This window comes from Cebus imitator, unplaced genomic scaffold, assembly GCF_001604975.1.
Source record: "Cebus imitator isolate Cc_AM_T3 unplaced genomic scaffold, Cebus_imitator-1.0 Scaffold150, whole genome shotgun sequence".
NCBI classification, from domain to species: Eukaryota; Metazoa; Chordata; class Mammalia; order Primates; family Cebidae; genus Cebus; species Cebus imitator.
Window position 1 is genome coordinate 5,538,199 of NW_016107465.1, and position 15,234 is coordinate 5,553,432.

At 41.3% G+C, this 15,234-nt stretch overlaps 1 protein-coding gene and 1 pseudogene across 2 annotated transcripts in view; one reads left to right on the forward strand and one right to left on the reverse strand.

The window, feature by feature from the left end:
* The window catches only part of TLE4 (TLE family member 4, transcriptional corepressor), a 146,672-nt gene that overhangs the window by 100,106 nt on the left and 31,332 nt on the right, over positions 1 to 15,234 (forward strand). The window lies entirely within an intron of this gene.
* On the reverse strand, positions 5,230 to 9,195 carry LOC108314358 (annotated as a pseudogene). Its single transcript, XR_001829431.2, has one exon. The product of XR_001829431.2 is annotated as a 40S ribosomal protein S2-like (transcript).

Genomic DNA, 15,234 nt, shown 5'->3' on the forward strand with positions numbered 1-15,234 from the left:
TGTTTATGTGTAAAGATGAATATCAAATTCAGTAGCTTGTTAACAAAGCAGCTAGTGAGTGATGTAATTGCTAAAGAAACTCAATGCACTGTCTTATGTATGCAGTCTCTGTGTCTGTTAAAAGACGTTAATAGATATGTGAACTGTAAATATATAAAATGAGGCAGAAAAAAATCATGCACAGCCTCATCAAGCATCTAGATGCATAGGTTCACAGATAATGATCTTCATTAAGGTATGTACAGTGAATCTGCCTGTTCAGTAATCAGTACCTTTTTTTCATCATAATCCTGACTTTATGATGAACCTCATACAATAAGGCCAAAAGAAAAGAATTTGTAGGCATTAATCTATGTACATTGTATTTGAGTAAGTGTCCTTGTTTATCAGCTGACTTTCATTGCAAGCTTGAATTGGAAACCACATGCAGACTTTCCTAATCCTCACTCTTACTAGCTGCAGGACCTTGGACAACTCCCTTCGCCTGTATTTTTATTAATACTCAGTATTTAACACCAAAATATTTGGACTAGGAGTTCTTTAAGTTTGTGATTACATCCAAAAAATAAGATTCACTCTGGGAGAAATTATGTATTGATGAATTAGAATGAGTCTTGAATGTCCTTAATCTGCTGTGGTTAAAGATCACCACTCATCAGTCAACCCAGTAATGTTACTTTGTTCTTTATGTTTAGATGTACAAATAAAAATAGCTGTTATATATTTGTTAGATTTTGATAAAGAGCTTGCTTCATATGGCAAAGAACTCTTCATATTCAATGTTGTAGCAGAAGCAAAGGTCAATTGGATATAGGCTCTTTCCTTACAGAGTGACAGGATACATACCCAGAAAGTCGGAGGATCTCCATCTTTCATGTGACTGGGTGTTAGGATGTTTCCCTCAGGAATTGAAGATCTAATGTCCACGTTAAAGACATTCTAAGCCCTTATTCTAAGGATACACTGACTTTTCTAGCCACGTAGATATAGGTTTGTTCAGTGATTCCAAGGATAACTTTTTAAGAAAAATATGCTACGTATTTTCCAAGGATTTCTTAACTACTTCCTAGCGGGAAGAAGGGGAGAGAGAGAAAGAAAGAGGGTGTGTGTGTAATTTGGTATAGAATGTAGTTATATATAATTTGATTTTTTTAAATGACTCTTGGGTAGCATAAGAAGATGTTACCAAAAGAGTGCCGTCTTGATTAGTTTGAACTTACCTCACTGGTGTCTCAATAAAAACTGGTAACCTGTTTTTATTGTTAAGATCTGGTGCCATAAAGAAGGCTACTCAGATTCAGCACAGTTGGCAGTTGGTTGGAGTTTGGATCTGGAAGCATCCTATTTTGTGGTTTTCTTAAGATAAAACTCTATTTTAAAAGAGAAAATAAATATACAGGCTCTTATTCACTATGCTGAAATCCAGAAAGCTCTAAAAACCAAAAGGTTTTTTTCTTGTCGTCTCATGCAGTAACAAAACTGAACCTGGCCTGAAGTGATATAAAAGCATATTAATGTTTGATTATGGACTGTTATTCCTCCCCCATTACAGTATGTATCATATGCCTTTATGAAATTCCCCAATTACTGAATTGTAAAGCACATCTGGCTCTCAAGGATTTCCAGACAGCCTTTTCCAAGTCCAACCTTGGAACTTGTGTGCTTACCTTATCTCTAACTCTGTCATTGAAAAGAGGCAAAAGGGTAAAAAACCTTGTCCTTTTCAGCTTTGAGCCTTCCTGCATTCCTGCAAGGGGCCTGTGTTGTGTAGCCATTTGTTACACTCTTGAATAAATCAGTGAAGGGAGGGAGGAATGTTCAGGCAGCTGTTCCAAACCGGTCAGCCAGCAATTTCCTGTCCAGTGTCCTATGCATAAATTAAGCCATGAAACTCTGTTGCCTGATAACTGAAGTTGTCAAGTAACAACTTAGGACCTTTCCCCTGCATTTAAAATCATGAGAATCAAAGTGCTCAAGCATCTCAGGGTAGTAAAATGACTCTTTGTTAGGGCTGCAGATCACACTGTGCCCACAGCCTTTATCTCGCCTTCCGGGACCTATTGAGAAGCATCCTAAGGAGAGAATGCCAGAAACTTGTTATGATTATTGTGGTGACAGTCTTCAGATTATAAAAAAAAATGTAGATATACACCACATTCTCTTACTCCTGCATAGACAAAGGGATGAGTAAACTATGGCCCACAGGCCAAATCTATTTCCCAGTTCGTTTTTGTGTGGCCTGTGAGGGAAGAATGGTTTTTACTTTTTTGACAAGGCATAAACAAGTAAACAAAAAAATATATAACAAGACCTTATGTGGTTTGCAGCCTATATTGATTGTTGTCAAGCCCTTTACAGAAAAAAATGTGTCAGCCTTTGATATAGGCCGTCAGTTTCACTCCCAGCCTTACTGCTCCTATCTTTAAGATGGATTCTTTCCTTCTCCATTCCTATTCTCCTTTGTCTTCAAGAGTCAGCTGACTCTGTGGTCATTCTTATAAGGCTTATAGTTACTTTTTTTGCATGAAATGAGAATTCTAAAAGATGGTGTACATCCCCTTTTTGAAATGTACACAGGAAGAAACTCTTAGGTAGAATTAAGTTGAGCGTGAACATGAAGTTGAAACTCACTTTGATATTCAAATAGAGAGAGAACCTATTACAGAGTTTGTGTGGTACCTGTGCTAATATTATGAAGGCACCATTACTCTGGTACCTTGATCATTGTTGATGATGTCTAAATTGTGTAATTCTGGAATATCAGTGTAATTTAGGAATCATACTGTGAGCCATTCTATTTTTTTCTAAATTATGTAAGTTACATCTGCACATAGCTTTTTATATCTTGCCTTTTAATCCATGAACTGATAAAGTGTGGGTAATCTCACTGATCTTGAAATATTCTCCATATGTTTGTATTAGGATGTTAGTAAAAATCAGTTGAGACCTAGAATCAGAAATACTATATTCTAATAGTAACTTCACTCCTTTCTAGCTTTGTGACTTTAAGCAGTCACCTACTCTCAAAAGAGTTCTGTTTGCTCATCACTAACATGGTAGTAATAATACTATCCAAATAAAGTACTGTGGAGGGCATATACAATGATGATACATGTGGACATGGTGTTGGTGAAGCTGTAATGAACTTGTTATGACAGCTTATCATTTATACATAAACTGACTCATTTCTTAAGATATCAAAAATCATATTCCATCGAAAGGCGAGAACCAAAAAAGGAATGAGGTTGCTTGTTAATTTATATTTTTTTCATCTACTCCTAATATGGATGTCTTAAAAATGGGAAGGAGTATTTATTCCTATAATGCACATCCTCAATTAAGTGGTTATATTGGTTAGCAATTACTATCTAAGAACTTTTTCCAAAACATACTAGTAAGAAATGGAAAGCATCTGTTACATCTCATTAGTCTCTGCGTCGGCTGCGGCGGAAGCTGTTCTCTCTAGCCGGGTTTGAATTTGCTTATGTGTCTACAGTCAGCTGGGAGGTCTAGAATAGGGATCGCCAAACCCCAGGCCACAGACTGGTACTGGGCTGTGGTCTGTTGGAAACCAGGCTGCACAGCAGGAGGTGAGTGGCGGGTGAGTGGGCATTACTGCCTGAGCACCACCTCCTGTCACATCAGCAGTGGCATTAGATTCTCATAGGTGTGCAAACCCTTTTGTCAACTGTGCATGCCAGGGATCTAGGTTGTACACTCTTTATGAGAATCTGACTGTTGCTTGATGATCTGAAGTGCAAAAGTTTCATCCCAAAACCACTACCACCACCACCACCACCCCCAATCCATGGAAAAACTGCCTCCCACGAAACCAGTCCCTGATGCCAAAAAGATCGAGGACTGCTGGTCTAGAAAGTCTTTAGCTCAACTGACTTGGCTCTCCCTTATGTATCTATGGTATCCCTCTAGCAGGCTGGCCAAGACTTGTTCTTTTGACACTAGTGCAGAGTCTAGGAGCCTCTCTTTGCATCATGTGTTCCAAAGCATACTGGTAAGAAATGGAAAGCATTTGTTGCATTTCATTAGTCTCTGTGTTGGCTGTGGCAGAAGCTGTTCTCTCTAGCCAGGCTTGAATTTGCTTATGTGGCTACAGTCAGGTGGGTGGTCTGCCACTGGCCAAAGCAAATCATGGCTGAGTCTAATCAGTGTGACAGAGCCCTACCAAATGTGGCTATAGGGAGGTGTGAAAAATTGCAGCCACTATTGGAGTCAGTCTAACGCAGTAGTTTTAGAGGTAAAGGAAAGTCTGCTCAAGTGGGAATTGGCTTGGAGCCTGGCATGTGTGTCACGGTTAGGCCCGTGTGCATATGAACGGCTTGTGTAATTTCAGTGCTTCCTTTCTCATTTCTCATCACTGCACTAGAACCTTGGCAGCCTTACCATCTGACTGCTTCACAAGAAATAGCCCACGCCCAAATACACACCTCTTGTGTTTGAAATAATACAAAGAGTATTGTTTCCAAGACAACTTTGATGAAATGTCAGCTTTCTCTGGGTTCTAAGCCCATTTAAGAAGCATTGTTATCCTCATTCCTGCTGGGTAATTTGTATACTGCAGTAGTTTGTTTGGAAACATGCCTGTTGTTCTTTAAAATATGCTTAATGCTAGATTAGAGAACAGATTTTTTTTTTCTGTTTATGCAAGCTCATTTCTAAAGCATTTAAAATAAAGAGCTTGGGCATGTATGGTATTTAAAAACCCTTCACATGATGTTTTTAAAACAGATCAATTTCAGCATTAAAATGTTAGGAATTCAGCCAAGGAAAATTCAGCTCGGATTGTATAGCTGTAATGATAATGTATTATAACCATCTTCTTTGAAAGTGATTGTAGCAACAGAGTTGAACCTGGTGAATTATGTAATTTAAGAGTATTTGCCAGAATGCTACTGTAGGGGGATTGTTCAAGCCTTTGCTAAAACAAAGCAAAATGAAACATGGATTTTATTATGAAGTGATTAAATCACAAGAACAGTCATCACAAAATATCTAAAGATAATTCATTTGGATTGCACAGAAGGTCATATGTCTGAACATTACTTATCACACTTACCTACTTGGCAGAATATTAGTATGTAAGAGAGCATGATTTTTGTTTTTTAGGTACATTGGCTTGAATTACAAATGTCTCGAGTTTGCTTATTCTTACCCAAAAAGTATTTTCAAGTCAGAAGTAACTTCATAATTGAGACATTACTGATTTCAGAATTTTTTTTTTTTTTGCAGTGTTAATTCACTTTATTTTTCTTGTATAAAAATCCTATGTTGTAGCCACAGCTGGAGCTTGGGTCCTCTGCATGGAGACTCTGGTGTGGTTCTTGACGAAGTGGTCAGTGAATTCCTGATAGGGAGACTTGGTGAATACAGTCTCCTTCCAGAGGTGGGGGGTCAGGTAGCTGTAAGTCTCAGAGATGGCATCAAAGGTGGCCTTGGTGAAGTTGCCCAAGGTGGCATTGCAGCCCCTGGCTGAGGTGTAGCAGTCATCGATACCAGCCATCGTGAGCAGCTTCTTGGGCACAGGTGCTGAGACAATGCCAGTGCCCCGGGCATGGGGATGAGGCGCCCCAGTACAGAGCCACAGCGGCCTGTCACCTTGCAAGGGACGGTGTGGGGCTTGCCGATCTTGTTCCCCCAAGTAGCCTCTGCACTTGGTGACAATTGAGAGCTTGGCCAGGATGATGGCCCCACGGATGGCAGTGGCCACCTCCTTGGAGCACTTAACACCCAGACCGACGTGACCACTGTAGTCCCTGATAGCAACAAACGCCTTGAACCTGGTGCGCTGGCCAGCACGGGTCTGCTTCTGTACCGGCATAATCTTCAAAACCTCATCCTTGAGAGAGGCCCCCAGGAAAAAGTTAGTGATCTCAGATTCCTTGATGGGCAGAGAGAAGAGATAGATCTCCTCCAGAGACTTGATGTTCATGTCCTTGACCAGGCGGCCCAATTTGGTGACAGGCACCCACTCCTTATCCTCGGCCTTGCCTCCGCGAGCTCCGCGGCCTCGGCCCCAGCCCCAGCCCCAGCCGCGTCCATGGCCATGACCCCGGCCCCGGATGCCACTGCTGAAACCTCCGCGGAAGCCAACCGCGGTTCCCCATCTCGGGACCTGCGCCGCCCCCCCCTCCCCCGCCCGCTGCACCGACGTCATCCGCCATTTGGTGTTTTACCAGAGAAGAAGCTGATTTCAGAAACTGACTCCCAAGTACGGATGGCCCTCTATATTCCAGGGTTCCTCATCCTGAGAGTCAGCTACCCACAGATGGAAAGTATTTGGGGGAAAAAATACAGTAAAACGTACAAGTAAAAAATAATGAAACTAACAACTGTTTACACAGCATTTACATTGTATTATAAATGATACAGAGAGAGATGATTTAGGTATTATGAATAATATTATAAATGGTTATTGTAAGCAACTTACAGGTGATTTAAAATATACAAAAGGATGTGTCTAGGTTATATGTGGATAGTACACCATTTTATATCAGGGACTTGTGTGCCCTCTGATGTGGTATCTGCAAGGGAGAGGGAGGAGTGTCCTGGAACCGTACCCCCATGGATAACCTAAGGATGACTGTAATTTAGAAAGTTTACATATCAGTTACATTATTTAGGCATATCATTTATCTTTTTAAACTTTTTTTAAAAGCTTTGAGCCAATCAGTTTGTAAACATTATCAAAACATCTGTAATACTGATTCCTCTTCTGGGGTGAATTGTGTCTCATAAAGATGTAATACAATTCTGATCCCCGCTACCTGTGGATGTGCCTTTATTTAGAAATAGGGTCTTGGCAGATGTCATCAAGTTAAAATGAGGTCATCTGGGAATAAAGTTGGCTCTGCATCCAGTGACTCATGTCTTTATAAGGAGAGAGAGGTTTGACAATACAGAGGCACAGAAAGGAAGTCCACCAGAAAGCAAAGAGGAAAGACTGGAGTTGTGCTGCCGCAAACCAAGGAATGCCAAGGATTGCCAGCAACCACCAGAAGCTGGAAGAGACAAAGAAGGATTCTTCCCCTGGAGCCTTTGGAGGGAGCCTGGTCCTGCCAGTGCCTTCATTTCAGACTTACAGGCTCCAGAACCACAAGAAATAAATGTGTGTTGCTTTAAGCCACCTAGTTTGTGGTGGTTTGTTGTGGCAGCCCCAGGAAACTAATAATGGCTCCCAAGAGTGAAGTTTATCTGTCAGTTGTGTTTCATCGTCAGTGAAGTACTTGCTGTATGATGCTAAATCCAGTGAGTGTCTATATTTAATAAGCCCCCAAAACCATACGTACTAAAAGCTTTTAAAATTTTGTCATTTGGTATCATCTAGTCAGGTGCAGGCACTGCACTTAGGCCCTGGGGATACAGTGGTAAAAACCATGAAGAAATTTCTGCCCACATGGAGCTCACATTTCACTGGGAAGACACACATTAATTATAGATTAACAGTAATGATAGTGTTGCTTCAGTTTGCATTATGTAGCCTACATTCTTCTTTTCCCCCAAATTCTAATTGACCTTTGGATCCATCCGTGAGTGATGTATCAAGCTCACCATGCTCCTCACTCGTTCGTGGGCTTGGGTTAGTGTTGCCATGGCCACATACAAGTTATGCAGAAGCACAATTCACATGAATCTATGGTGTTCTGCTGTGTCTGGAGTTGTATCATCTACATCCTGTGTGGTCATATGTGCTGGCCCCACGGGTGCCAAATTTTCTTCTTTGTCTCTCCCTTCAAAAAAATCTCTCAAGTGGAGGCCTCAGAGCTCTTCCTTTTCTGATCTTTTCAAAAAACAAAACAAAACATTGTAACATTATTTTTTCTTCTTTCATTTTTGTAGAACTTACAAGTTTTCACTTCTTACTTGTTTGGTAGAGTTCTCAGCCTACATCAAATATATTTGGATCCAGAATTGTCAGCCCTAATGAAGCAAGCCCCTTGTCATTCCTTGGCCCCTTCCTTGCCCTTTTTTCTTGATGTTTCCTCGATGCTCTTTGTACAGGCTGGTTTCTTTACACAATATACAGATGTCATTTGCTGAGCTTCCTGTAAGAGTTAGTCCTTAAAATCAGTGGCCTGTCTTCAAGTTTGAGCCCTTTGTGACTTTGCATGAGTTACTTCATCCTCTAGGATTCAGGTTTCCTCCTGTACAGAATGAAGAGGTTAAGATAGACAAGTGCTTCTCAAACTTTTTAATGAGCATGAAAAGCACACATGTTGGTTATAATGTAGATTCTGATTCAGTAGATCTGGGGGTGAGGCTGGGATTCTGCGTTTCTAACAAGCCCTCAGGAGATGCTGCTGTACAGTAGACCACACTTTGAGTAGCAAGGGGCTAGATGACATCTCTGGTCCCTCCCACCTAGAGATGAGAACTTCCTTTCCTTGTTCAGTAGAGTCAGTAGCTATGAGCTTCACATTGAGAAGTCCCACCTTGCTAGTCTCACCATCTCTGCACAATGTGTAGCAAAGGAAGGGTCACAGTATACTTGGTGCTGTCCAACAGTGCTTATAAGGACTTGCCATCTGCAGTTCTTGTTTTATAGCTTGGCCTCCCCCTCTACCCCCAAAAGATTGAAGCTAAACCCACTGTCTAATGCCTAATTAGAATTAGCCTTCAGGTTACATAGTTCTTGTGACTGTTTCCCTTGGGTATCCCCCATTCCTTCATTTCACAGTATTGGTAGATTTATAACAGTCCTCATAACTGATTAAATGTCTCAATTCTTTTGCTTTATGTGGCATTCTTGGCCACTTAATTATACTACATAAAATGGTGTCCTGTTGCTGTCAGTGCCGTTGGATTGCAGCGTGGATAGCGTCTTTGGATATTTTAAAAAATGTTTCTATCATACACTTTGAACTTGTAAATAGAAGTGCTGAGCATGCATAAATGTGTTTTAAGAAATTATTTCTCTATTACTATTTAGCTGAACTGATGGTGACACTAAACACTGAGGCTTTGATGTTTTATACGGTATTCTTCCCCACTAATTAACTGCACTAATGAAGTTAATTGTGGGGAAGAATGCCGTTTAAAACATCAAAGTCTCGATGTTTAATCACAACTTAAAAAGAAGTTTTATACTCTTCGATTGCCAAATACATTCCAATTAGCTGAAGGAAGGTCAAAAATTCTGTTTTCCCCCATCTCATCTTCAGAGCTTTTCTGGTTGACCACTGGTTAGTTGAGCTGCCTGAGTATTAATCTAGACAAGCTGACAGTGGCCTGTGGAGGACAGCATATCTTCCCACAAGCTATAAACCAGCATAACTGAGAGACTCAGTTTCTGTGAAAGGCAGTGATGACTTCTCCTGTAATGTATTGATGAAAAATGAATGCAACTCACAGAGTAATTTATTTCTCTATCCTTTAATTTTATTATTAGTTTGACCCACTGCTCCATTTTCCCATGTGTTTCCATATGTTGCTCTTCTAAGCCACTTCTGTAATTTCTGATAGCATATTTCCTTGCCAGATTCATTCTGCAAAACCAAGGAAGTGTGTGTGTATATTTAAAGGCATCAGGCTTATATAAGTGGAGGCTTCACAAAGTTGATACAGATTTTTAAATGACCAGTAGTGGAACAAGAACAACTTCTCGGTCATTTCCCCGTGGTATGTGTTACATCGATTTTTATTGTTTTATTTCTTAATCAGGCAGGGTTTACAGTAGCAATAATGTAATTCAGATAAGCAATTATTGTAATTGACCTTGGCGACGAGTATCCTTGGCTTTTACCACAGTTTACTTAATACCTGAGGATGGCCAATTATCTCATAATGTCCACTTTGTTGAGATTATTGTTTTAATTATGGCACTCAAAATACATCACTTTGTCAGCATTGTAGAGTCAAGCATGGAGGCACTGCATTCAATATTCAGAAATGTGTAAAGAGCATCTTGCCTTATCTTATGACATGGTTATGATTGTGTTTTTTCTCTCTCCCAACCCCCAGCTGTGGTTTTGAAATGTGGTTCATCCTGATATGATCAGCTTCAGGGAGAGAAAGTCTGGGATTTGTTGTTGCTGAGCTAGTTGTGCTCTCAGAAAGGATGAAGGTGACTTGGTGCTGATAGGTATGCAGGTCTAGTTGATTAGGAGTGGTAAATGATAGCAATCTCAGTGGCTTGTTGATTTTCTGAATATGCCTTAGGTCAGAGGTTGTCAACTTTAGAATCACCTGGGTGCTTTTTAAGATCGCCTGTATCCAGGCCATTCACTTAAGCCTACCCTCTCTGGAGAGAGTGATTTAATTGTTCTGGGGTGGGGTCCAGATAGGGCGTTTTAAAAGCTCCGCAGGTGATTCTGATGCCGTGCCAGACCTTTGAACCACTGCTTGGTCCTGTGAATTGTTTACTCCCTACCAATTTGTCTCATCCCAGCCATGACCCCGTCCCAGATTATAGGACTCTTTTTGGGGGTGCTTGTTGCTGTATGACTTACTCTTCCCCTCTTTCTTCCAGACTTAGCCTAGCCACATGCACATGCTTGAAATAGCCTCAGTGCAGGTTTGGGTCCTGGTAATGCTTATTCTTCCCAAGCAGTTCCAGGTCTACCTCTCTCATAGGAAGTCTCAGTGAGTAAATTTCACCCCTTCACAAACCTGAAGTGTAATTTTTACCAGTGCCTCATTATGCTCTTACAATTCAGTTTTCTCTTGATCGTGAAATATGGCTTACCTTTTATCTGAGTTTTTTGAGTAAGGATCAGAATTTGTTCTTTAGCATCTGTCTTACATACTGGATACAACTTTGTGGAAATTTAATTCTGGTTGATTAGATCAGTAGTTATCAAGTTTCTAGTTGTTTTCCTCCCTTCTGTGATAAACCTGGAGGATGCTGTTCACATGCATCATGCAGTCCCTTGATTCCCTTAAGGATAGGAACATTCTTGTAGGGTACCTAAGACTCCAGCTTTTTTTTTTTTTTTTCTCTTCGAGACTGGATCTCACTCTGTCACTCAGGCCAGGGTTCAGTGGTGCTGTTTCTGCTTAACCTCCCAATCTCAAGAGATCTTCCACCTTAACCCTCCCCACAAAGTAGTTGAGACTATAGGAATGTGCTACTATTCTGGTTTTTTTAAATTAAATTAAATTAATTAAATATTTTGAGACAGGGTTTTGCCATGCTGCCCAGGCTGGTCTCGAACTCCTTGACTCAAGCAGTCCACCTGCCTCAGCCTCCCAAAGCACTGAGACTACATGTGTGAGCCCCCATGTCTGGTAATTCCTGCTTTTTTTTTTTTTTTTTTTTTTGAGATGGAGTTTTGCTCTTGTTGTCCAGGCTGGGGTGCAGTGGCACAATCTCGGCTCACCACAACCTCCACCTCCTGGGTTCAAGCGATTCTTGCCTCAGCCTCCCAAGTAGCTGGAATTACAGGCATGCATCACCATGCATGGCTAATTTTGTGTTTTTAATAGAGACAGGGTTTCTCCATGTTGGTCAGGCTGGTCTTGAACTACTGACCTCAGGTGATCCATCTACCTCGGCTTCCCAAAGTGCTGGGATTACAGGCATGAGACACCGCACACGACTAATTCCTGCCATTTTTTAAACTAAAAGCTTGTATTTTATTGCAGATGCATGAAGATGGCATTATTATATTGACAAACTTGATTTCATTCTAATTTTGTATATATTCACATAGAAACACACATTTGTGTGAAGTAAGTCACTCATTTATACCCTGATATCTCAGATCCATCTTCTTCCTTCTTGTCCAGTACCCCTCTAGTCTAAACCATCAGCATTTCCCCCTGGACCACAGCAACGGCTGCTTACTGGTCCCCCCCATTTCTCCTCCAAGGCTCTATTATCTGCCAGGTCCACTTAAGCCCACACCAACAGCATGAGTAAAGTAGAGGCACCAAAAGTGGTAAAAGCTCAGCTCTGATGATCTGATTCAGAATTTTGCAACCAGAATTCCACTATTTAATTTTAGCATACATGGAAGGCTTATATTGTATACTTACTGTTGATGTTAATTGCAAAGGATGGAGGTAGGCAATGTAATCTTTTCTGTTCTTAAGGGCTTTAAAAATTCTTCCTATAATTCTAGCCTCCTCTGTGAATGATTTTTAGGATGTGTGTGTCATCTCATCAGTTCCTTCGGTGGCCCTTAGAATGAAACACAGACCTCACCGTGGACTGGGCCTGCACACTCTTGGCCTCCTTTCCTCCATTTTTGTCCCTCTATGCTCTCTAACCTGCTCCCTCCACGTCAGCACCCAGCCCTCCTGTGTGCTCCAGTGCCACTGCCAACTTTCCCCTTGTTCAGCACTATGCATGTGTTATTCCCTCTTTCTAGTCTTTTGGCTGTCAGCAGGGTTGGCTCCAGCTTTTGCTTCAGGTGTCAGCCAAAATGTCATCTTTTAGCAGAAGCCTTTCCTGGCCACCTGGATGCTAGCTATTCTCAGTCTCAGCATCTTATGTCCTTTGCAACACGTTGCCACTTGCATTTGTTTTATTCTTCTTAATGTCATTAGCAGCTTGTTTTACTTTATTTTCATGTCCCTTAACTAGAACCAGTGCTCTGTGAGAACAGGGTCCCCATTCACCCTTTTAATTGTATTTCTAGTGCCTTAGGACCCAGCAGAATGCCTGGCAACTTAGTGGGGACTCAATGTAATAACTCTCGTGCTTTGTTATTAATAAGAGATTATGTGTCTGCATGTCCCCCTCCCCCATGTTAGTCTTGAGGCCCCACTCAAGAGCACCTTAGAGTTATTTGTCAAATTCCAGTGAAGTCAAAGATGCAAGCCGAGCCTTCACATGCCACCATAACTCAAGGTTGCCCTAGAAGGCACATTTGACATGAATTCTGCAAGTTGGAGGAAGAGCACAACTTCTGAAGGGAACACTGACCCAAGAGGGCAGGAAGATGCCCAGACTTGAGAATGTGCTGTCTGGACTTTTGACTGTGGAGAAGTGGACTGGCTTTTCCCCAGATTCTTGAGGCTTGAAAAAGTGTTCATTACCCTCTTTCAAAGGCTTAGAGGAGACAGTCATAGCAGTTCTCGTTTCCGGAAATAAACATGAAAGGAAGGGTGGTATGCCTCTACTTCAGGTAGTTACCTCATTTAATTGTCATGACTGTCTTAGTTTGTTTGGGTTGCTATGTTAAACTACCATAAACTGGGTGGCATAAATAGAAATTTACTTCTCACAGGTCTGGGGGCTGAGAAGTCTAAAAACAAGGAGCCTCCATTAGATGCTTGATAAGTACCTGATTCATAGATGATGCCTTCTCGCTGTCCTTATACGGTGAAAGGGGCAGGGGAGTTTTTCTGGGCCTCTTGTATAAGGGTCTTAATCCTATTCTTGAGACTCTGCCCTCTGGACCCAATCACTTAAAGGCACAGCCTCCAAATACCATCACCTCAGGGGTTAAGTTTCATCATATGACTTTTGATGGGAAACAGACTGACTACAGCAGTGACAATCCTATAGGTAAAATACCCTTATCTCCATTTTGCAGGTAAGAAAATTAAGGCCCCAAGGGGTTAACTTGCTGCAAGTCACATAGCTGATAAGGGCTGGGGCTCAGGATTGAAACCTCCTGAGTGCATGTGTATTTCCTTCCCTTTTCCTTAGATTCTACTCTCAGTGCTGGCTGTAAAGCTGGTGCCTTTTTCGCTGTTGTGTTTCCAATATCTAGAACATTACCAACACAGAATAGCTATTCAACTTATGTCACAGTGTTCGTCTGGTATTACAACATAAATCTCTGCTTGAGAACTTGTTATTCTTCAGATAGAGGAATAAAGATTCATTTTTCCATCTACCAGCTAGCGTTGAAAACCCTTAGGCAGAATCTCCCCCACCCAACCTCTGTGGTCTAGCTGGCCCTGCCAAGGCTGCTAATAACCTCTCCAATCTACTGTCTCTTCTCAGTGGAGGAGGGTCAGTGGGTGTCTGTTTGAAAAACAATGTCAGTGGCTCAAATGTTCGTGACATGACATTTGATTAATCTCATGCTCCTTGGATACTTTCTTGTACACATTAGGTTGTGGGATCTTCTGCATTTCGATTAGTGTACCCTGGAAGCTTACAAACCATAAGATTGACTGTTGGCTGTGTTGGCAGAGAGCTGTCCTGTGGTGGGACATACGTGCACACATGTGCATGCATGTAAAGAGAGACACAGACTGGACCACAAAAGTTGTACCTCTGCTTTGAGTTATTTTAATCTTCCTTCATTGGTTTAGCACACATTTATGAATTGTCCTTGCATTAAAGTTTATCGTGTCCTTTGAGCCATATTTAGTATTAAATAACGAAAGCACACCACTGAGCTAGTATTCTTTCTTTTTAATAAAATAGTGATTGATTGAATGGCATTCACCTCATTTCTCTGTGTGGTGAGTGAGAGTATTTTCTTGCAGTCCATTTACAGCATGCTGCTATTACTGCACTATTTAGCTTGATGCCAAATTGCAGTTGGCTCCATTCATTTCTGTTTACTGAGTAGCGCTGTAGTGATTAAATGTCACTGGGTACACCGAGTATACAAAAGTAATTAACCTAAAAGGACATGTTAGAATAAAGGTCAACAACCTCTTTAGCCCACAGTGCCACCAGCAAGACAGAGTATTGACAGAGGTATTGCTGGCAGGGCACGGGTGGAGGGGGAGGTGGGTGTGGAGAATGGAAAAGAGTGAAGCAAATGGAAGGAGGAAAAGGGAGAGGGAAAGGTCAGAGAAGCAGGAGTGATAGACCAGGACTCACAGTTGTCTGAGACAGCAAGCAGAATGGGGCTAAGCTGTTTTTCATCAGTCCCTTATAATTTAGCTCTCTGACCTATGATCTTTTGCTGGGGATGGGTGGGGGAGGGTTGAGAGATTAGATCACAACTTGACTTGTCTTTCAACATTTCAGCACCAGTTAGTGGAGTGCTCTTGCCTGGGTAGACCAGAGTAATTTTGGCCCATGCTTGATGAATCAACCTGTTCTTCCAGTGTTTTATATGTTTTTTCAAAGTCTCCTGTGTCTTTAGATCTTGTTGTCATATGAAAGCTTGAAATTATTTCTGTAGAATGAACTGAAATTGTATCTGTTAATATCTGTATCTCATTTGTTTTCATTCCTCAGCATACTGAAGTCACTATCAGTCACAACTGATACTAATAATGCTTTATGTTGCTTTACATAGTAAAAATTTACATAAAGCGGCAGGTAGTCATCTGTGACTTAAAAATCAACCAATGTAAATCTCT